Genomic DNA, 23885 nt, shown 5'->3' on the forward strand with positions numbered 1-23885 from the left:
GCCTGTCTCGTCTCGTCTACTCCGTTTCTTCTTCCGTGTTTTTTGTTGCGCTTGAAATCATGGCAACTATTCAACTAGCCCAGCAAGAAGTTCTTAGTTATATATTTCAAGTTGGCGATAAAATTTGTGTTGTTATCGGGACGAAAGAGCTCTTTAATGAAGATTACGTACATTTCGTCTTCAAGGCCCCTTTAAAACAACACAGAATTTAGAGTAGCTGTTGAAAAATCCGGTCACCCGTCTTCACTCGAGAATTGCTCTGATAGGATATATAAGAAAACGTTTCAAGTAATCATTCCTAATAGACCAATTAACTATAGCGACGAAGCTGTATAATGCTGCAATACGAATGTGGCGGGAGTTGTAGTGTCGACTTCATTTATTATATTTACTACAAATGCCTAGGAACGGGGAATGAGGGAGAAAATGAATGCTAGGAAAGAACAGGAAATGTGGGTGCCAGTCGCAACACAGCCCGCAGATATAATACACAGGCGCATTGGAAGTACGCCTAAATAACCCTACATCCGCAAGTTCGCATTTTTTAACACAAAAGTATTTTATGCCGGGGTCCACCAAGATCTGACTGGCCTTATGTCCGTCACGGAAGTGACATCACCAGAAAAACTTCGATTGACCCGGCTGCGCCGGGATTTGAACCACGCACTCTTTCGCCGCAATGGGAGGTACGAAACGCGCTCCCGACCGCGCTACGAACAGGACGACAAGCACGCCTTATATCCTTTCCTTCTGATAGTGCTGCCTTCTAGGAGAGGCGAAGCGAAGTAGTGCATCATGACGCTAATGAGCGTCGACAGTTGGCGCCTTGATACCAGCGCCTACATGTACGGGGGACATGCAGCGTAACCTGCGGAAAAGCCTGTAAGGCAACGACCACTAAGTAAGATCGACGCCGACTTTCGAATGTCGCGCTCGTGGCGCGGTCCGCTGCTCCTTTCGCTGCAGCGGACCGTGTGTTCACCAAACGATTCCCTGACAACCCATTTGGCTTCGTTCCCACGGACGGTTTGCGAGTGCTTGTGGTTTCAGTCGGATTTACGCAATGCTCCTACGCGTGTAATCCAGTGTCTAACCGTAGCGACGAAATATAAATAGCGATGTGCAAGTTCAAATCGATGCACAATAAACATTCAACTGCTGCTGTGAAGGCACATTTCACTTTCGTGTTTTACCGGTTCCTATGGAAGAGGGATCAACCACATTTTTCAATATACAGTGGAACCCTGTTAATACATTTTTCACCGGACCGGGAAAAGGAAACGTAACAGCCAGGAAAACGTAAGAGTGTTGAAAGCCACGAAAATGGGCCGGCGTCAAACTGGCGTCGTTAGACCACCCCCTATCTAGAGCTCCATTGTTGCCAACTTGGTTTCTGCCCTTTCTGCCAAATGTAGCTGTCTTTTTTTTGCATTTTTAAGTGCACATTTAGAATTTCCAAGAGCAATTAGCACGGGCGTCAAGTCATGTTAGTCGTCGTAAAATCACTGTACTACTCTCTCGCCGTCACAGTACTCGTGAAGGTCTACAACAAAATCGGGCGTCGTGAAATCACCGTACCACTCGCTCGCCGTTCCGACCGTCTGTATGCGTGGTGAGAAAGCGCAGTGCGTAGAAGGGCGGTGTAGAAGGACTGGCGCAAGTGACGGCATGGGTGGTGTAGAAAGCGCCGAGAGTAGCAAGGAAGGAGTAGCAGACGACGCGCCTAAACCGATCAACGCTACCGCAGCGCCACCGCCTGGTCGGCGGCAGCACCGACCCGTGCCGCGGTACTGGAAGACCGCGTCCTTTGCCAACTGACCTAATCTAAAAACGCTGCACGGCACCATTACAACAGTGCGACGGCGCTAACATCAAGCACTTCCGGCGTTCCGAAGTGAAACTTCTGTTGTAAGCTCAGTGATGATCGCGATAGCACTTTCGACGGATGACGGATGGCCTCTCCAACTCGCTTGCGGCTTCTTGTAGCCAGTTTAGTAAAAAAGCCTGGCCAAGACTCATCCAAAGCCAGAATAGCGGGGCTCAAGCCGCTTCAGAGTGTCAGGTTGCTACGCATTATATTACAGGAACGGGCCCATAGTTGCGACGTTACAGCGGGGTTCACAATACATTATATCCCTTGGGAGTTATGCCGGGACCGATGGCACACAACGTAACAGCCAGGAAAACGCAACAGTGAGGAACGTTACAGCGGGGTTCTACTGCATACTCCATCTTATTCCTCATATTTATCAATTGGAGCACTGTGTAATTGGGAAGCTGTTACCGCTGTTTCTAACGCTCTACTTGCCTTATTTCCAATCAATACAAAAACGACGTATATCGACAGTAGAGATGCAGTAAAAAAAGCAGAATAACAACACAAAGGAATGCGTGCGGCGTTAGGAGACAGCGAAAGAAGAGCTTTTGAATTTCAGTAGCGTTCTCATACGCTTCGTGAAAGTTATCTTGGAACTCCACAGAGCTAACTTTTCTTCCTTACGGGCTTTCTTTAAACGACTTTTGGATTTTAAGCATTCGCTGATTTTTCTAAATCAGAAAAACGCGGATTTTTTTATGTGTGTGTGTGGGAAGCAATGATTGCTACACTGGAGCTCTTGCCACATAAATGTACACGTGACCTATGTGTCCAAATGCAGGACGGTGAGAAAAACGACTGAAAAGACCGGGAGGTTAACGCGATGTAGAGCCCGATTTCCTACCCTTATTTTTGGTAGCGGATTTCACGGGATAAAAGAGAGTGCCGGTGAAATGGAGGACATGGGAGCAGAAACGCCTGCAATCAGAGCACTGAAGTCTCGGGCATTTGAGACGTTTATGTAGTGAAAACTGAAGATGATTTTTGTAGCCTACGTTGATAAATGAAGATTTAAAAACCACCAGCCGAAACGCTTTCATGCGTTAATTGTGCGCTGACTGTGCTGCTATGAAATGGTCTGCTAACGCATCATTTCTTCCTCAATAGTTCACTACAAGTAGATTCCGGAACGACGCGAACAATATTGTCGAGTTCTAAAATGTTCGGAAATCTATGCGTTCATTTCTGTGAAAAAAATAACTATGAAAGGTAAAATAAACGTGCATGCAAAATTAAGGGCGACTGTTTCTGGTTCCATAAATTAATAAGTGCACGAATGGTCACGCTCGCAAACCAGCCCCCTGGTGCTGACGCTATGCCGAATGAAGATATTACTCGCGGCTTGGTGGCCGGTTCCGATCTGGGACGGGCGGCAAAGGGAGCTACGCCTTAAAGCAAGCGTACTTAACGCCCATCCGAAAAACATGATGAATGGGCGCACAGCTCAGTAGAGGTCTTCCAGAGGGCATGATTCAAATTCAAACCTCCTAGAAAACGTTCATTGTTTCTGCAGACTCCGCCGCAGGATAATTCAAAGTATGCACAATTACTCAAGTCTTTGTCATGCCTTTCTAATTCCTTGGAAAAGCAGTGTTTCTTTCCTTTTATTCGTTTTAGAGTGCAACTCTTCAACACTCGTTCATGCCTTCGGGGGTGTCTCGTAACCGGGAGAACGGAAGACAGGGGGAAGGTTGAAAGAGAGCGAACGCGGAGTGCAGTAGAGAATGAATGACGGTGATAGAGAAGAGAGCGCGAGGAGGAAAACGGATTGCCCCACCAGACGTGTACCACAGCGGTAACCCTCCAAGAGATGGCGCCAGGATTGACTGCGGTGACTGCTGTGAAACGCGCACCACGCATCAGCGACGCGCTCCCTCCCGCGATTTCCCGCTTAGCGACGCACTCGCGCCATCCTACGCCCAGTTCTCAACGCGCCGCACAGCACACTGTACGCGCCAGCCACGCTACTGACAGCGTACTCTTGTACACAATACAAAAATAATGACCTGCAACTGTGCTTACATGGATGGGTCTCTCAAAATCCTTGCCTCAATATTGTCGCGTAGCCAAGGACGATGCAGCTTTTCTTCAAGGAACAAACGTGTATTGGAGCGAAATTGTGTTCCACAAAATTTCAAACAAATTACATCCCGGCCGCGGTGACCGCCTTTTTGATGGAGGCGAAAAGCAAACGAACCTGTGTGTATGAGACTTCGGCTCACGTTAAAGGTCCTCAGGGGGTCAAAATTAATCCGGAGCCCTCCACTACGGCGCGCCTCATCGCCCGCGTTGCGTCGGCGCGTTACACCCTACAATCAATCAAATCAAACAAATTACAAGCGGCGTAGTAATAGTTGGCGAAGTGACTTGCGCAGGTTGACTTCGGCTAATCGAATGCCGTGGTGTTTGCCTTGCGAGCATTTATCCATCCCTGTTAACTCTTCGAGAACCATCGAATCAGATCTAGAACGTTGGCGATCAAAGACGAACATTCGACAGGCGATACACTCTTCTAATCAAATCAGATAGCTTGCGCGGCATATAAAAGAAAGAGACAAAAATGGGTGCTTCATTTTAACTTAGATAAGAAAATTTGCCGCGGCCAGAGGCTGGAAACACAACAGACATATAAAGAAACTATAGGGTACCGTTCGCGGCAATATCACGCACAAATAGCTAGCTGCGGTGAAACTTCTCATGACGGAGTATCTTGACTATCATGACTTTTCAGCGGAAGGCTTAAATACGGGGTGGGGGGTCGGAGTGACGGAAAGGCTGTCCTAAAAACCGAATACAACGCGCCCCTGGTAAGAGCGAACAAAAGGAAATTGCATAAGAAATTGAGTCCTACAATATGCGTGTTCAACAGGCATCGCCTACACCATCGCAGGGCGTTGGCCTTAACGAAAGAAAAAACGACAAACCGAGTTGATGCGCCGTGGCCTTCCATTTAGAAACGCGTATTTCAGACATGTATTGAGGCCTACAGAAGTAATTTGACCGTGTTAATTACGGCAGTAGCGAAGCACGTTAAAGTTAATGAGGAATATATGGGGCTTACAAATTTGAAGAAGAAAAAAAAAATACCAATCTTGGTACGCCCCAATGCCATAAGCGCGAAAAAGAAGAGTAAAACCACAGATAAGAAAACAAGGACGCAAAGGGAGAAGGACCATGGTCGGGTGACATTGAGAGGACACAATACCCCCGCTTAAGGCCCATATATATGAGTAATTTGAGCTTGCTAATTACAACAGTAGCAAGCTACTAACCTGATAGCGCATGTATAGCGGTAAAAGCACGACTGGCCAAGCCTTTCAGTCGTAGTAACAGAATAGAATGCACAAACGGAAAAGGATAATGCCCTGGAATAATGAGAGGGCCCAATCCCAACGCTGTACACGTTGCTGCACAGTGGTGCTGCCCCAATACTGCGACCGGCTGTGGAGCGTCTACCTCAGCGGTAGCTGGGATACGTGGTATTCTACGGAAGTACGCCTCAAAAGAAGACACAAGGGGAGACACAGAAAATGGCCGTGTGTATCTGCTCCTTTCGTTGCAAATGTCGATGACGGACGATAGTCGACAGGCACCCCCTGCCAAGTAAATGCCTCCCTTCTCTTTCCCGCTCACCTCTCATGCTGTTCTTCTCTCGTCTACCGCGGCTCGGACTTGAGCTGCCGAATAAAGGTTGGTCTCTCTCTCTCTCTCTCCCGTCTCGTTCCTCCCAAGATAACACGCTAGTGGTTTGCTCAAGTTCAATTAAAATTTACCGCGTTCCACTGCTCCGAGTCAGGTGCTTCGATGCCAGCGCTGCCGTACGGCGGAGACGCCCGTGAACCGAGACACCCCACTACAACGTTTATAGAACCATGTTTCTTTACTCCACGGGCTTTCCAAGTGAACGTGAAACCTATCCAGTGGAACCTTTCGTTGCTGTTGCCGCTTGATTTCTTAAATGCCTCCAGGAGCTAGTAGCGCGGGTAACAGCAGGCGATGGTTTTTTTGAGTTGATGTAGTATTTCATTTGCTATCGCAAAAACCAAGCATCCACATTTTTTTAAAGACGATAGTCTTTCTTGGGCTCCTTAAACCCAGAAATTTTGGTCTGTCTGTATGTCTGTATGTCTGTCCGTCTGTCTGTCTGTGACTCGATTCAGCCACCCGGCCAAAGCAAAACAATGCCTGCCCATTAGTCTTATATAGTCACAGCTAAATCTACCCGTCTATGTCCGGTGTAAGGTTCATACTTGTCAACATTGTTGAAGAAGAACAAGACATTACGCAAATATGAGACAGCAAATCAATACAGAAGTGATATTTGCAGTGTTCCTTTATAAAAAAATCAAACATGCTTGCTTTTGCGAAATTAAATACTTCATCAACTGCAGAAAAAGAATTCACTTCGCCGTCGCCTACTGTCGCCCGCGCCACTATAGCTTCTGGCGCCATTTTAAGAAATCAACCGGCAACAGTTACGCAAGGTACCACTAGATAGGTTCCACGTTCTGCTTGCAACGTACGTGGAGTAGGGAAACGCGGTTCTATAAACGTTGAAGTAGGGCGCCTCGATTAACGCGCGTCTCCGCCGTACAGCAGCGTTCGCATCGCGACACCCGGTTTGGAGCAGTGGAACGCGGGAAATTTAAAATGATTTAAGCAAACCTTTGGCGTCTTTACCTTGGGAGGAGCGCGACGCAAGAGGAACAACATGAGAGGTGAGCGGCAAAGCGAAGGGAGGCATTTACTTCGCAATAGCCGATAAAGACTATCGTCTTTTGACGACATTTGCAACGAAAGTAGCAGATACGCGGCCAATTTTTTTAATAAACGGAGATTGCAAACATCGTTTATGTATTGATTTTCTGTCTTATATTTGCGTAAAGTCTTCTTCTTGTTCAACAATGTTGACAAGTATGAACATTGACACAGAATTAGACGCTTAGATTTGGCTGTGGGTATATAAGACTATTGCGCAGCTTCTGTTTCACTTTGGCCGGGTGGCTGAATCAAGTCACAGACAGACAGACAGACAGACAGACAGACAGACAGACAGACAGACAGACAGACAGACAGACAGACAGACAGACAGACAGACAGACAGACAGACAGACAGACAGACAGACAGACTAAAATTTCTGCGTTTAAGTAGCCCAAGAGCGACTATCGTCTTTAAAGGGTCCAAGTGCGAGAAAGAAGACAGGTGCTCGCTGCAGCTGGAGCCGCCACCAGCCGACACCGCGGCAGCTGCTACAAAGCAATGATTGCACGACACACGTGTGTCCCCCTTGTGACGAAGACATGGGCACAACAGAAGAGGGTATGGCCACGACAGACCTGCTACGTCACAGAAAGGGCGGCGCAGCTTGAAATGAAATGCAACTGTTTCGCAATTCAACACGTAAGCAGTCTTACTTAGTGTCTCCCTCTGTTTTTTGTCAATCCAACCTGTATTAGACCTTAACTTTTCTGAACTTCTTTGTAAAGTGGTCTTATGCATTACGTGCAAAACTGGGTTGTTTATTTTGCTCTTGTATTTTATGTTCTTTTTATGCTATGTTCACACTACCGACGCAAAAGCCATATCGTGATCTATCAACCTAAAGAAACGGCGTGTCACGCAGTTCGTTTGGCTGAGACGTGAAATGACGTCATTCTATAAAGTTATTACGACAGTTGCGGCAACAGTCTGAACCAGCCTTATATATAATTTATGCTTTTTATGTAAGTTATGTAATTAATGTACTCGTACTACGTGACAAATCCGCGTTTCATCAAGCGGATTGAGCGCGACGAAGAGGCTTATTAGATGCTGTGAAATTACGGCGCTGTGCGCGTCGTAGTAGCACACGAATAGAGGACTCCAGTAGAGCAACGAGAAAAGCCTGTTTTTCTTATGAAAAGGCAAATGCTTTTAAAAATTCTATGTCGGAATAAAAACGAAGAGTGGATAGGGGAAATCGACTTTTTAAATTTTAACATCTCGAGCACAAAATCAGAAAAAACAAGACCAAATGTCGCGTCACAAAGTGTTCCCTTACTTAGTGTTCGTTTCAACTCGACTTGCTACCATGAGGTTTCTTTTACTTGAGTGATACTGGTGAGAGAAAAAAAATTCTCGTAGAAAAATTACTCAGAACTTTAGGTATAGTTCTGAGGAAGAGTATAACAGTATAACCTTCGGCTCCTGGCAACAAAGTCTGAATTTACACAGGTATGAAACATAGAATAACCAAACTCTACAATACCTTGGCGAAAATTAATGAACCAATGAGTCCAATTTATTCTGTAGCCTCGTATACTGACACGCGCCGCCCAGCCTAGGCGCGGCTTGGGAGCGTTAACCGTGGGTGTAAACAGCCAAAACGAATGAGCGTCCTATACAAGCACCGAGTTTTCTCTTGCCGAGCGGCGAGCATATCATGTACCAAATCCCAGGCGGGAAGGTTTGTTCAGCAGCGCACAGAACGTGCCAGTGAGCAGCGCTCGGAAGGTGAATAGCGTGCCTCGTTCGATCGTGGCCGCCACCGCATCTGCCCACACGACGAGAAAAAGTAAGCTCGCCGTCCCGAAGGGGAAACCACCGGACGTCAGTGGAGCGACAGCTGTTGGCGGAATGCGAGGAAAGGTACACTCCGCATAGCGAAAATGCGGGCACGTTGGTTTCCGCGTTCCTCTCGAGTTGGAGGAGGCTTTATTTATCCTTGTTCTGCCGCTTCGTGACACCTCGGCTGCCATTGCATCGTACTGTCCATCAGTTATGTCCGCACCTGTGGCCGATAACACGTGCCGTATTCCCTCAATGTAGAGTCCGCCCATTGCGCCGCTCCCGGGCCTGCTGCTTTGCAGGGAGGAGACGGCCAATATTGTCGCTTCATTTGTTTGCTAAGCGGGCGCTTTGCACACACACGCGACGCCCAGCCGCTTTCTACGGCATACCGCTTACTAAGTGCACGGCGTGCAGTCACAGGCGACGACGATTGCGTTTGTCAGTACAGGTAGTAGAAAAATGGGGGCGGGCTGTGTGTACATGCAAGAATGTCAGTCACCACAAACGGTTGGCTATTGTGGAAGCTTTCCCAAGAGAGAGCAGGTCGATATAGTGCTTAACAAAGGAAATTGAATAAAAGCGCACACTTTGGGCCCGTAGAGAGCGAGCGAGAGAGAGAGAGGATGCATTGTTGAAGTTAAAGGAAGCAGGCACAATATTATGTCTCCCAGTTAGGATGTCACAAAATGTTCCTGTAGGAGGTGCGATCGTTGTGCGTTAGGTTGACAGGCGCTATACACCTGTCAGTAGACGTCTCTCTGCCACGTGAGGCTCTACTTAAAATCAAGACAGAAAGAAGGAAATTGGGGGAGATAGAAAAATTACGAGGGACCCCCAAACGGTAATTGTCGAATAACGCACCAGCATACACCGCCAGGCTATACAGTGAGCTTCATTTGACCACTATAAACAAGCGCATTGCTGGGAAGGCGTTTTTGTCGGTAATGAAAGTGCGGACGCTACCGCCCGCCTGGCGCATCAAACAGCGACAACTGTACTCATCCCATTGTCTAGGACGGACGCAGCTAGGGTCCTCCGCATTCTTGCCCGGGAAACAGCTATCTCCCAATGGTCTCCAGAAGATTTCACATGCGCACGCATTGGTGCCTTTGACCCGCACCTGCAACGTCCCCTTCCACTAGGCCTCCCACGGTCCGACGCAACTCTTTTTTGCCGTCTCTGGCTGGGGGTGGCATTCACAAATGCTTACTCGTACCTAATAGGAATGGCAGCAAGGGGGAAGTGCAAAACGTGCGGCACATCGGAGACGATACGCCACGTTTTATGCCAGGGCCCACGCTACTCGGCTGAAAGAAAAAAGCTGTCGTCGGCGCTGAGGAACCTGGACTCTCGGCGGCCATTTTCGGAGGAGAAGATTCTGTGCCACTGGCCTTCTCAGTCATCCGCTCAGAAGGCGACTAAGGTACTATTACGTTTTCTACGGGCGACGAACTTGAACACTAGGCTATAGAGTGAGAGCCTCCAGTGTCAATCACTGTCAGTGCCTCAGTGATGGGCATACGTGTCTGGTCCAACTTTTCCTCTTTTTTTTCCTCTCTCTTTTTTGCCCATTTCCCCTTTCCCACGTGCAGGATAGCAAACTAGGCTCTAGCCAGGTTAACTCTCCTGCCTTTCTTCTACATTCTTCCTTCCTTCCTTCCTTAGAAGCAACATGAGAAGTGCGATATCAAATATTGAAGGCCCTGGGTGTTTTACTCAGTGGCTCTTCGAGACAATGTGTCACTATTGAACACTGTATACCCAGCAAAATTAAGTCTGCGTCACTAGACGTACTTCTCAGCATACTGAATACATCATTACTACTGAGAAGTTTTTAGAGGCGTATGGCAGCCTGGTTTCGAAATATGAGGAAGGCGCTGGGGTCTCCTGACAGGTATACCTGATTTGGGACCCCGAATTTCCGTGACGCTTTACACCAAACACTGCTCTAGTTGGCTTCGCTGTTCATCACAAAAGCATTGCTAGAAATACATTCTCCAGGCGCTATGCAGTAAATTCGAGGTGGTGCGAAGGAAGAGTACAAGATGGAAGTTACGCTGTAACTTCCGTAAGATGGCGCGATGCGAAGAAAAAGGGACCCACTATATTTGCAGCATTTCCAGTATTCACGGCTGACGTAGAGGCAGAGCGAACGCCGACGTCACCATCTCGTACACCCAGGCGACCAACCGCGTCTCTTGTGTCGTTGCTCGCAAAAGCCATCGGGTAACATAACGTTATTGAATGAGTCGCGCTTATTCAGACGGCCAGTTTCTGTTCTTAAAGCGGCTCACAAAGAGGGGGACCAAGGTCTCGCTGAATTCAGGGGTCGCGTGCCTTTGTCGGGCGCCCATTATGCATGTCCTAGCGGGCAGCCGGGCATCGAATCGACCTCGCAAAGCGCACCAAGCGCAAACAAAAGATGTCAAATAATTTCCTGTCTATCTGATAAGCGAGACGGCGAACAAAGATTGCGGAATCTAAATTCAATATTGGGCGAATCCGGGGAATAAGGCAGGGCGGGGGGAAAATGTTGAAACGACGGGAAAAGAGAGCGGTAGTCGCATCTCTGATTAATGCCGTTTCGACGTCGGGACCGAGGAAAAATAAACGCAAGTGCGCTGTCCGGGAAGATAATTATGCGGGAATTCTTTTATTCGCCCTGTCTGCGCGGATGGACGCTGGGCCCCATGAAAGGTCGCTTCTATGGGTGCCAGGAGGTCGCGCGAGTTGATCCGTCCGAGTAATCATACTCCCTATGCACATGAATATGAACTCGCGGTCCGAAGTTATGGTCGTGCTGATTGACCTGGCCTTTCCGCTTCGATTGGCAAGCAAAAGGGACACTGAAGGGAATTTTTTTGAAGCCCTGTTTGTGTTTCCATTGTGAGGTTTAACCCAAGTAATTCGTTATTTGGCTGCTAAGCTGATGTATAGCGCCTTATTTTATCTGTAATCTGCGCACAAGAAAAAAAAACCCTCATGCTGTTCGCAGCCGCAGCGCCCAATTCAGCATTGTGGCAACGCTGAGTTTCAACGTGCTTTCGCGCTATCTGAGCGTTCAAAATACTGATCATCAGGCATTTCATGGTTAGTATAGATTTTTGTTTGCTTGCACAGAGGTCGCACGCATAAAAAATTAAAGCCGTTCCACTCTATGTGAAAGCTGTCGGAAGTGCAGAACAGTGATTCGCCATAATGGGCTGCAGCGCCGTTATCCGCTCACTGCTCCATTTCAAGTTTCCCGCCTTCGCGGTGCTCGCGCGCCCCCTGCCTGAAACTGCGTCGGCGGGAGCTCTGTTCTTTTTGCGCTTGCTTTATTTTCGTATGCCGGAGCTGTTTTGAGTCATTTCGAACGCGCCATTTTTTTTTCTTGCGCGGCTGGATCCTTTCTGCGGCATTTCGAACGCGCCATTCTTTTCTTGTGTGGCTGGAGCCTTTCTGCGGCATTTCGAACGCGCCATTTTTTTCTTGCGTGGCTCGAGCCGTTCTGCGTCATTTCGAATGCGCCATTTCTTTCTTGCGGGGCCGCTTTTTTCGCTTGCTATCGTAAAAACCAACCCAACAAGCGTTCCTAACTAAATGAACGTGGGGGCTGCCGGTTATATACACAGATTTTACCTGAACTGTACCTGCAGTTTTCTTTCTCTGCTCTAAATAACGCGGAGATGTATGACAAGAGCCAGCGGTTCACGAGGTTTGAACGGTTGTGGCTATTTAATCGCGTGGTTTTCGAAGCCTCAGCGTGACTCCCTGACCCCGGTACAGAAGGCTCTACTTGGGTCCGTTATCTCGCTGCGCCGCCTCATTCCGGCAGTCGCATCTACCGTTAGCGAGCTAAGACAACAAGGCGAGCTCATAAAGTGCTCTGCACTTAAAATCTTAGCCATTTGCTAAATCTAGCCCTGCGGACTTACCGGTATGTCGTCGTAGCGAAGGTCAGCAATTCTGTGAGGAAGATGGTGCGCGGGCAACGGCAGTCTTCGACGTCCGTTTCTCGGAAAATAATGCGTATAAATTTGTCGTACAAACACAGAAAATAGCCTATGCCTCCTCCGAGCACCGCATTCGGTCATTCTGACGGACTCAAATCCAGCCTTGCAACTTTTATACCGTGGAGTTCCCACAGATAAAACGTGCCAATGTTCCTTATGTCTCGTCCGGCAGCTCAAGGAAAATGACCTTACTGTTCACTTTCAGTTGCTCCTTAGCTCTCATCTGTCAAAGTGTTTAGTATCTACAGCTCACTTCAGTGTACCTATGAAAAATTCCCGGGCCATCTTAATTACCACAAAACCTCGGGAGGGGCGAATCATATTTTAGGCGCCTTAGCGTTTTTGCCCACGGAGATGAAACCATTGCGTATACAGCTTTGCTGTAAACGTCTCGTAACTTTGAAGCGCGAGGCGTAAACGAGTGTTCCGGTGTTTTAGCACCGTGACTACATGAGGTGACAATTACGACGACGATTACGACGGCGACAACGACAGGAGACGCCAACAGCCCCAGCCCCTAAGGGGCTTCGTCCCTAAACGGAACGGTGCATAGTACTATTTGGACGCCGTAACGGTGACATGAAAACCGAGTACCGAGACTCGTGACTTCTCGTATTCAATGCAGTGAAGCTCAGTTTCTTTTATTATTATGTTACTTGTTGCAATTACGACATTCCTCCCTACGACACCCCGGCGTCTATAAAAAATTCCCATTTCATATTTCGGGATTTGCACTCCGGATCTACACCTGCGCATCGAGGCGCGCTGTAGAGCAGGGCGACGGAGTAATTCAGGCCTCGAGGGGATCCTTTACATGAGCTAGAATTTCGACACACGGGCAATTTCGTGTTTCGCCACCAATGAAATAATACGCGGAACCTTAGCCATCCAAGCATGGCTTAAAAAATAGCTGCACAAATTTGGATAATTGTCCACTAATGCGTGCCATTCTTACAGCGCTTGCATACATTGTGAGTTCTTTGCATCCATATTTGGCTATGAGTAGCCAAATAAGTTGGGTTGTTTTATTGTTTAAATGGTGTAAATTCGCACCATTACAGCGCTTACGTGTCTTTACTTCACTAAATACGTAATTATCCGGATATGCAAGGCGTAGTGCGGGGTTGGCCCGTTTTCATATAGTTTTTCATTCGTGTGTACAGCGTCCGTTCTCGGGACTTTCAACAGCGGAGCTGTTGTACAAGACGTGAGTTCGGCGTTGCAGGGAAAAATTCCGACAAGATGCCGAGCGCTCGTGAGCGCGTGCCTCGCGGCGACCGCCGAACGTTCCCAGCTCACGCAGTGGCTTTACCAAAAAAAGAAAAAGAAAAAAAAAGAAAACTCCGGCGCTGTCGTCAAGCGCTACCGCGCACGTAATGCTTGACATGAGGAACACGACCCTTATCGATGCATATGACGACGACTACTACTAGCACAGTGCAGAGCAACGACGGGATATGTAAATGAACAATTTCAAACATGTATAAATCCATGGTGATGTGTCCTTCTCTGCTCACGTAGAAAGAAATCCTGCAGCGTCGCTATGGTTCAAGCCTTGCGCGACTTAGTGCGAGCTTCGACAGTTGAACTGGTGGAAGTCTGCAATGCTGAGGATGAATTTGACTTTGCTTCCAGCACTCGTCGCGAAGAAGACGACGACATCTTCGATGCAGATGACGATTACTAGCACCGCAACTATGCAAATAAACAACGATACTGAAACTTAACTACGTGTCCAGCAATGCTCACCTAAACAGCTTCGACATTGAAGTCTTGCGCGTGAGTGCACGCTTCCCTGATTTTTTAGTTGAGCCTTCATTTTTTGAAGGAGAATTATAGATGCGTACTTTTTATTTCGTCAGTTTATTTTTGTAAAATGTTTATTTTTCTATTCCTCTTGTTTTTTAGTTTTTCGAAATTCAGTTTGACCGATTATCTTAATTTACGTTATTATAGCGATTAAATGTGTTACGCCAACAGTGCATTTTTGTGGAAATGCAGAAAGTTACACGGTATAGTTATTCTCGCAATTTTCTTGAAATAGAATAGAAATTTATTCCGCAACAAAAAAAAAATTCTACGAGAACGGGTAAAAGCTGTCAGAACAGCCTGAGAAAGTAAGCGTTTTGTCACCGCTGCCGCGGTCACCTGTCGTATTTCCAACGTTCTTTTCCGGGCGTTTTTAATTCCGTGTTCGTTTTTTGGGGGCGATGATGCACAAGATGCATATTTTTGATTTTATCAGTATATTTTTGAAAATTCCTCATCTTTTCCGATTCTTTTATTTTTATTTTTTATTTTTGAAAATTCTATTCGAACAATGACCTGCATTCCGCCAACACATGCCGGCTGTGGGGGGTACTCGGCAAAGATTGCTGCGCATTAGAACGACTGCAGGGCTGGTATCAAAACAGCGCCCTCGTGCCTCCAAGAAGACATCGTGAAGCGTCCGCTTTTGCACAAAGTTACGAAAGTCCTTTCAGCTTTCGGCAGTGCATCATCGGCATCGTCGTCATCATCGTAATCATTATCATCAACAACAACGTAATGCGTCAGGTTGCTTTCTGCCATAATTTCGCTCCCACATAATTGCGTCATATTTCGCCTTATGCAACTACATTACAAGAAACGCTGTTTCTTAGTCTGCGGCTTACGACGTGCCTCTTCCGTCAGTAGCCTGAACATGACATACCATATAATAGGATGATCCCGTTGGAAGAAGGCACTTAACGTTCCGCAGTGCTGATGCCTAGCTGGACGACAGCTGGCTATACCGGCCGAAAATGCAATAATCACTAGAAAGGATCGAAGAGCGAGACAGCGCTCCGCTTCTGGTAAGGCGATTGCAAAACGCGTGTCGCAAACTGTGTGATTTTACGCCTTTCGTAGGTATTTTTTCGTGCCCTGCCGTTCGCGGCATTGCCTATTCTTTACCGGGTATACATCCTATAAGGAAAAAAAAAACAGCGTGAGAAAAAACTCTATCACCTGAAAAACGTTTCTGTGTGTGTTTTCCGCACGCGCTTCAGCGAATTCTTTTCTTACACCTTGCAAGCGTTAGGAAAGCGCTTTTTCTTTTGGTTTTCTAACTCCTCGCCGCACATGCCGGACTTGTCACTGAGAGCGCACGTACCCTAATGGCTTACACGTGTGTACAGTTCACTCCGGGCTTGTCGCAGCGCACAGCGCTCCGTCTTGTGTGTTTAACCTTTATCGCCCCGCCAGAATCCTGCGTGTAAGGGAGGCTTCCGGGAGGAGAACAGCACACGCGTGCGCTCCCTCAGGGACCATCGTCCTTCCCTGAAAGACAGCTTCCGAAAACACTTGCCCTGATCGAGCACACTGAGATTCGCCGCACTTTGGGCCACGGGAGGCGCCATCCGTTCTTGTAGGAACTTTACGGCGCACCGAAAAAGAAATATAAATCACGGGAGGCTCCCTCCTGTCTACGGCACTTGTCTTAAAACGGGTTTGTGTGCATGTGTCTGTCTTTGTATACGAGTGTACGGGAAATGCTCCCCTCCAGTTCTTTTTGCTTCTCCGTCAAGAATGTTTTTCTGGTCCACAACTTTAGAACCTCTATCGCTTCCGCGCCATTTTAAAAACGAATGTAAATTGAAAATATGACTTCGCCTTCTAGGAGTTTAATTATAGTTCTGAATGTGCAATATGTGTAACATACAAGGGTACGCGGAGGTGACGGGGGTGCGGAAAAGCCGCGGCCCCCTTCCCTCTCTGATATTTGCAATCCCGAGTACGGGGGACTAAAGACGAAAATAACTCTGCTTGTCACAAATAGTGACTACTGCTAATTGTTTTTTTGTGAATAAGCTACGCACCAAGCACATACGACTTGGATGTATGTTCTCGCCACGAAGATCAGCCAATTTGCAGTTAAAGTCGCAGAAAAATAAATAAAACAGTGGCAAAGTTATGTGGTGTACGACATCACCTCTGTTGTGCAAATGCCTTGAATTTGCATTTTACTTTTGCGTTCTGTGTTTTACCTTTGCCTCCTTTCGTGCCTTCTTCCCCCCCCTTCCCCGCCACCTTTCCGTGCCTGTGTGCGCGTGTCCGTGTGTGTGTTTTTGTGTGTGCGTGGAGGGGAAGTTTACTACGCGAGTGCGTTACTAACGCGAGTAAGTAATCAGTAAATACTAGCGACACTCGAAGGTCCAGAAAAGAGTCATAGCAGAAGTGCACAGGCATCATTTCTGCTGTTCTTTGCTGTTGCGTCCCAGGACAAGGGATAATAAAAGTTCAGTCCACATCTACACAATAGAGCCAGCAGCCCCACCACGGCGAACGAGTCCGCCGGGAGTGGCAGTGCAAGAGGCGTTGCCAGGAAGCAAAATAAGTGCTTCATTTTTTTTTTCTTTTTTCCTTCCGCCCCGTCCCTCTGTCCTTTCTCCCGGCCGTACCTACTGCGCTGAAGCCGCCGAACCGGCCTTCGTGGCGCACTAGATTTCGACCCTGGTTTTATCGCCCCCTCCCTCCCCCCACACACACCTCTCTCCACCCTTCGGAAAACAATTGTCGTCGCTCCCTGGCGCGTGTGCCGTAGAGGGGAGACGCGCAATTCCGAACTGAACAGCCTCCACTTGGTGGCTGTCCGATTACTCTTCCGCCAGCAGCGGTGGCCCTCCATCGGCACCACGCTGTGGTTGCAGAAGTGGAGGGACAAGTAAACGGAGGAAAAAAGAGAGGAGTACGTTGAAAAGAAGGGAACCGCTATTCTATTGTCTCAGTGTTTTCGTTCATCATGCTATCGCCCCCCCCTCTCTCTTCCCCTTGCCTATTCGGCGGTCACCATTGATCCGCGGTGGCTCCAGCCAAACCTGATTTCTCCCGTGGCGGCCGTGATTTGTTTATGGGACTGCGCGTTTACTTGAGAAGGAATCCTATTCGCTCCATGAGTGCAGCACTCTTGTCTAGTTACACTGCCGTCTTTCTGGTTTACTTTTATTTCCTTTTTTCCCTGTCTCTTGCCCGGTTCTTACTTTACCTTTACTTTTGATCTCAGGCAGATGGTTCGATCCCTGCGATTACTTTTTTTCCTGTGCTTAATTCGAGATATCTCTTCGTAGACCTAGATCTTGTTAGTGTCTCCTCCCTGTCGGAAGCTCTGCTGGGTAAAGTTGCTGACGCGCTGCTTTTCTTTTTTTTTTTCGCTTGTTGGAACAAATGTACGTAAAAGGTAAGCTTTTGTGAGATGAAGACTTTTCACTCGGTCAAGGGAAGCAAATTAAGTGCACGGTCGAAAGATTCTACCGCAAGTTCTTTCTGTCTTAGATTTAAATCTGATTCGGACAAGGAATAACCAAGATGGCAGTTAGCAGAGCAGCTGGTTGGTTTTGTCGGTCGTGCTTGAAGGAAAACGATAGGTTCTCCCTTATGTATGCTCGCACGAACCCGTTGAAAGTGCACTGAAGTACGCAACTATTTTAGGACATCGATCCCGACCACCGACTTCGCTGAAAGTGACGAAGGTCCTTCTACGTTTTGTTAACGACACGAGCTTAGACGAACGACTTTTGTGCCCACAGCTAGATTAGAGTGTGTGCGCGTGTCCGTTCCTGTTCCCCCTTTTCGCTTGCCCGCTCTTTCATTCCCTGAACATCCCTCCCCCAGGGCCGAGGCCGAGTAGCAGACCAGGCACTACGCCTGGACAACCTCTCCGCCTTTGCGTTCGCTTTTCTGTACCTCTTCGTCAGGTGCGCTTCTTTCTCTTTTTTTAGATGTGGATGAAACTTAGATAACCAGTTATTCTTAACAACTAAGCTTCGTCGTGTCTTAGCGCCACCCCTTGCACGATGTCACCCTGTTGCCACTGGATCCCTAGTAACGCATAAAACGCTTTTGCTTACGAGATACGCATATTATTACACGGTGGCTTTGTCCGGCCTCGTGATAATTTTTTCAAGCACTCGGCCGCAGACCGTGCCTCATGGCATATGCTTGAACAACGCCGCATACTGTTAGAAATTTTCACTGCAGCGCTCTGTTACGCTCACAGGAAATCTCGTATATCCCGCTGCCTTGCCAGCACCAGTGCTACAGCCATTTCGAACACTTGATGTTTTCACGTCCTGGAAGAAATATTCAGTGTTGTGCATTTCATGTCCGTTTCAAAGTGGAGCGAGCCCTGATTGGTTGAGCACGGATGACCCGGATGTCAGGCAGCACAAGCAAGGTGGATCGTCAGCTTCTGTGCACGTCATTGGTCAGAGGTCTCGCAAGTGAAACTACGTCACGACTGAAATGGACGCGACGCGGAAATTTTTGCAACGGGCTCAGAACTCCCTTCCTGCCCTCCCCCCCCCCCTCCCCCCACCGGCCCCCTGGTGTGCTCACTTCTACAGTTCCCAGCGCAACTTGTAACCTCGCCCATAAAAATGATTGCTGTTTACGTGTAATAAGCTCGGACGCATCCCCGCCGCACCTTTTACCCCAGTGAAATCACCCAAGGGAAGAACCGAATTAGAACAGGATCGCATATGTCTGCTTCCGGGGCGTGTACGATTGCCGTCGTCGTACAAGTCGCGTGACGATGATCCACGGGGCTACGTGCGTGTGCAAACGGCTCCCAAAGGTTGCCGCAGGAAACGCGAACCATTCCCGCTTCGTGCATCAGCGTCTGTTTATTGCCCCACCGAGACTTTCGTGTCAGGTTGAGCGCTTTGTGGTGCCGCTACTGAAGTAATGAAAATTCCTCTCGCCCACTTCTATGACTGCACTATGCATTGCTTTCGTTTTCTGTCACGTCGGTGCTTGGGAGACTGCATTACTTTAATGTAGAACAGTCCCTGCACCAATCCGCGATGATGTTAATAGACGTACACTCTATAATGTAACTTCCAAACGGACGTAACCTTTAGCATAAAGGTTACAATGGAGCCAATTTGATCTTTTCTTTATCCCAGTCCACTCTAAGGGTTACATGCGTGATGCTAAAAGCGGTTTATAGGTTGCTTCAGTGGTTTATGGGTTGCCTCAGCAAAATCTGCCATGTAACCTTTACATCGTAGCCTATGAAGCACTCGGTAACCTATAAGATCCTGTCGCGCCATCTGTATACATGCGTGCGGCGTGTGATCTCTCCGTTGCATGATGGGATATAGAGAAATGGCGGCGTCGGCGGCCCAGGAGGCCACATTTTGCAGCCAGCTGGCCCTTTTCACCGCTAGGGTTAACCTATGACGAAGCCAGGATAGCTGTTACAAAGACTTGTTGATCGGCGGGAGTCGCGGATGCTGCGGTGAGCCCGTTTGTCACTGTAAGCGCTGCTGGAAGCGCCCCTTTCTTCTACGACCATCAAGTCCGTATGTTGGACCAATGCCCCAGCGCCCGTGGGAGCAAACTGGTAAGTGTGATTAAGTGTTTTATTTTGGTGTGTGTTTTTGTTGGGGACTGTTAAAATATAATATTTTAAATTACAGCATACGGTTACCGTATTATGAATACTTCCGCAGGAAGGCGTCGCGTCACTTTCTTGAAGTCACTTTTTTCACTTTGCAAGTGTATGTGCTGCGCGCAACTTTACCTCGTGGCCAGAAATTTCTGCATGCTCTGGTTGAAAATGCAGAAACTTCTGCCCACCAGATAAACTGGGCATGGCACGCAAAAAATTCGCGAGAGTTGGCACGTATGACTACAGTAGCTTTACACGTTCTAAACTATGCTGTTTATTAGTATGCGTAATGATTACTAATTTGCTGTAAAATTACTCTACGTAAATTACTCTCTCTGTCTGGCATGGCTTTTCATTCATTTCTTTCGTCTGCATCTTAACTTCCATGCAATGGATTGATAGTACTTCACATGCCGGTGGCTTTTTATGTGGTGCTAATGTTTACAAAGGGTTTTGTTCTTTTTCTGAAATTTTCTGTAGATGGTTTTGCAAGGTGGGGAAATCCAAGTTACGGCCCCTCACATGTACACATCTCTGCGGCACCATGCAGGTAACAAGTTATTCTGCAGATCTCTGGAAATCCTCAGCGTTCTCTGATTGCTTACCTGCTTGTGTACCGCATAAAATTCTTCACTTACCTGTTCGCGTTTCCCCAAGTGCTGATTCTCAAGCATAAAATTCTAGCTCCCGGAGAACGTGTGTCGCGAGGACAGATTGCAAACTGCCTAAAATTTGTTGGTGCTGTAGAAAATAATGACTTGGTGTGGGGATCTACAACTCCAGTGGATAAAGTCGAACCTGAAAACGAAGTATAAAAGTGGATTCTCGAAGACGAATGAATTCTGAGTGTGTTATTACAAACTATAGGTGGCACGAAGAATGCAGTGAATATAGCCCTAAATACTGCTTTGTATAAAACAGGGATTTTATAATAAAAGTTCATTTTACTTCCCAGAATCTGTTTTTCCCGTGTAGTACCGCGACATTAATACTGGACGACCGGGAAAGTACACATCTTAGCTTAAATTCTCACTCTTCCAAAATGGTTCGATGGCACTTCACAAAGAATGCAAATTACATGCATGAGTGCAACTAGAGCTGTAAAAGGAATAAACCCGAAGGTATACCATAATTGAAAAAAATCAAGCACCCCTTCGTCTAACGCCGCCTAGGGTTGAACGCGAAGCTTTGTTGTGATGAATTCTTCGGTTTGCCAATCCCACACTGCGAGTGTGTTCTACTCTGGAGGTACGCACGCTTTTATAGAACACCCACAGCAACACTCGGGTGTGCACTCCGTAGGCCTAACGTTTGGGTTTTGGGTGTACTGCGCGAATCGGTACCTGCTGCTTGCCGTTCAGTGAGCAATTTTTTGAGTAGGTGCCAGTTTGAGGTGCTAAACCCCAAGATGTGACGTTAGGTCTAACGTCTTATGCCTCAAAAGGGCAAGTTAGGCCTAACGTCTTGTGGCTAACAGCCTTACGTCACGCAGCTAGAGAAACGCTATTCTTCTTGGGACGAATTCATTGGTAGTCGTCTGAGTTTCTAAATTGCTTCAATCATGTCGAAATGGAGGAATCAGGCAGGCGCCGGCATCACAACGCGACGGACCCAGGTTCGATTCCGACCAGGGGAAGCGTTTTGCTCGTTCACTTCACCCACGATCGTTCACCATCGTCGTCAGAGAGAGTTGGCCTTCCCGCAGGACGTATAGGCGTACAACGGCATCAGTGGGGACACTGAAGCTTCGCTTTAAAGTGTGAATTCTATGTATGGGCTAAATGACTGGTGCCAAACTTCTGAAAATATGCTCTTATATGTTGATATGTATGTGCTTGTATTTTATGCTCTCTTTGATAATCGTGATCGAAGTTGTGACACCAGCGTCGTTGGTTACATCAACAGACAAGAATATTCACTATATCGATGTGTTGATATAAGAATGTGAATCAGACTATGTTATCGCAGCTTAGGTATGCGTTGGGAATGAGGTATCAAGTGCATCACATGCGGCCCATTTCATGAAATTTCGTTTGGCTTAAGCCTACAATTATGCCCACATTTTAATTATCATGCATGTTTGGTGCTCATTTCTTAATGGGCACAATGCTGATATCAACACCTAATTCGATTATGCCTGTTGATAAGCCTTGACCGTTCCCAATATTCGCGAAGATTTTTGAGTGACAACTCGGGTAGCGATTATCAAACTGGTCTGGCAATGTGTATACATATGCATGCATATATAGTAAGAGAACACTTTAAACATTTCTGGCACCTCAATTTAAGGAATCGTAAAAATAACTTAAAATAACTAAGTGACCCTTACATGTATACGTATATAAAGGTTACTGAGCTATAGGCTATTTTTGTATCTTATAAATTCACATGCAAACGGCGAGAATAAAGACAAGGTGTCGTTAACGTACAAAAACAACCGTGTTTTTGTTTGGGATGATTAAAAGAACGAAAGGATAGAAATAAAGAAGTGCGACAAATTGGAGCAAAAAAAGAACGAGAACGTGGAACCAAGAATAAACGAAGCAAACCGCCCGGCAATGCGCCAAAACCAGCGCGTTTACAAATAACGTTGTTATATGTAAACGCTCGAAGTGTCTTAAATAAGGTACAGCCGTTTGAAAACTTACGGCTCGATTGAGCCCGACGTAGTAGCAGTCACCGAGATATGGTTATCGTCGCCTGTCTCGAGTCGTAAAGTGGCTCCCCCAAACTACGTACTCATTCGCAAAGATATATTCAATCACCTGGTGCATGGAGCCGGGGCGTTATCAATAAAGAAATCAATCCCTGTAGTCATTCTCCCACAGCTAGCTAATGCTGAGACAATTTTTTGTAAGATCAACACTCAATGCACAAGTGTAGTTGTTGGATGCATGAAGCACCGCGTGTGGACACAAATGCTTTAGAAGCGCGAAGTGCTTCGGAAACACTCCTCGACAGGATGTTAAATTTTAACCTCCGCCGAATGGTAGAATGCCCCACGAGGGTGCAAGACGAGTCTCTGGAAACATTCTGTGTAATCTTGCCAAGTGGTAACTTTCTATTAAAACAAGTTAAGGGGGAAGTAATAGTAACAGCACAGGATCACAAAATTTCGATGTGCATTTTGCCTCTAGATTACAAAATTATCGGAGCGAACCACAGCCCAAACCGTAATCAATTTCTACAAAGCAGATGATGCACACCTACAAACCTACTGAGCTCACGACTTCCAAGAGTTTTCTGCATTGGCTTCTATAAGATCCTTTGATTGATGTAAATATGATATGGTTGCGTTTTAAAGACATTGTGTCGCCCTGTGTAAAAAAGTTTTATTCCTGTTAAGATAAAAACCGACATTGAAAAATAACCCCTCGATTACTAGGGAAGTAATACAGGCAAAACTCCAACTGAAAATGTTACGAAAACTTATCAAAACAACGTGCCATTACCCATCTAACACGGCTAAGCGAGCGCTTGCATCGAAAATATATCAGCAGAAATCCAAAGCAGCGAGGATTCACAATTTACCCATTGTATTCCCCAGCTTTCTAAAAAACAACCAGCATAGATTGTGGTGCCAATTTCGTCAAAAAGAAAAAACTATCGCCCCTCGCGAAAAAGCCGAAAAAACCACTCGATATAACCAATTCTTCCGCTCGGTCTTCACGAACGATAAGGGCATCACACCGGACTTATTTCACAATCGACCCACTCGTTATCACAGGCGCTGGAGTTCTTAGTCTCCTTCTTGGCCTATACACTAAACAGGCGTGTGCATCGGACAATATACCCAACCAATTTCTCAAAAGGAACGCACAGTGGTGCAGCAGATACCTCAGCCTTATTTTCCGTAAATCTCTTTCAACATCAAACTTACCCAAAGAATGGAAGATAGCTAAAATTATTTCGGTCTACAAATCGGGAAATAAATCAACTGAATCGAATTTTAGACCAATATCGTTAACGAGTACGGCAAAACATATATTTTAGAGTGATATCGAATAGTTTATTCGATATCATTATAAAATATCTGTTGTTCTTGAAAATGAA

The 23885-nt window shown here is 46.9% G+C and overlaps 1 protein-coding gene across 5 annotated transcripts in view; it reads left to right on the forward strand.

Annotated features, from left to right (window-relative positions):
- Positions 1-23885, forward strand: part of LOC144144382 (uncharacterized) — a 525773-nt gene that overhangs the window by 209725 nt on the left and 292163 nt on the right. Inside the window, exons 1-2 of one of the 5 annotated variants that reach the window (XM_077675806.1) lie at positions 19649-19784; positions 20313-20382. The exons of the other annotated variants lie outside the window; for them this stretch is intronic. The gene's annotated coding sequence lies outside the window, so the exon portion shown is untranslated. Of the gene's footprint in view, positions 1-19648; positions 19785-20312; positions 20383-23885 lie in introns of those variants that run through there. 5 annotated transcript variants of the gene reach the window in all.

Source organism: Haemaphysalis longicornis, unplaced genomic scaffold (genome assembly GCF_048455015.1).
Source record: "Haemaphysalis longicornis isolate Haplotype H1 unplaced genomic scaffold, Haemaphysalis longicornis Haplotype H1 scaffold_7, whole genome shotgun sequence".
Taxonomy (NCBI): Eukaryota; Metazoa; Arthropoda; class Arachnida; order Ixodida; family Ixodidae; genus Haemaphysalis; species Haemaphysalis longicornis.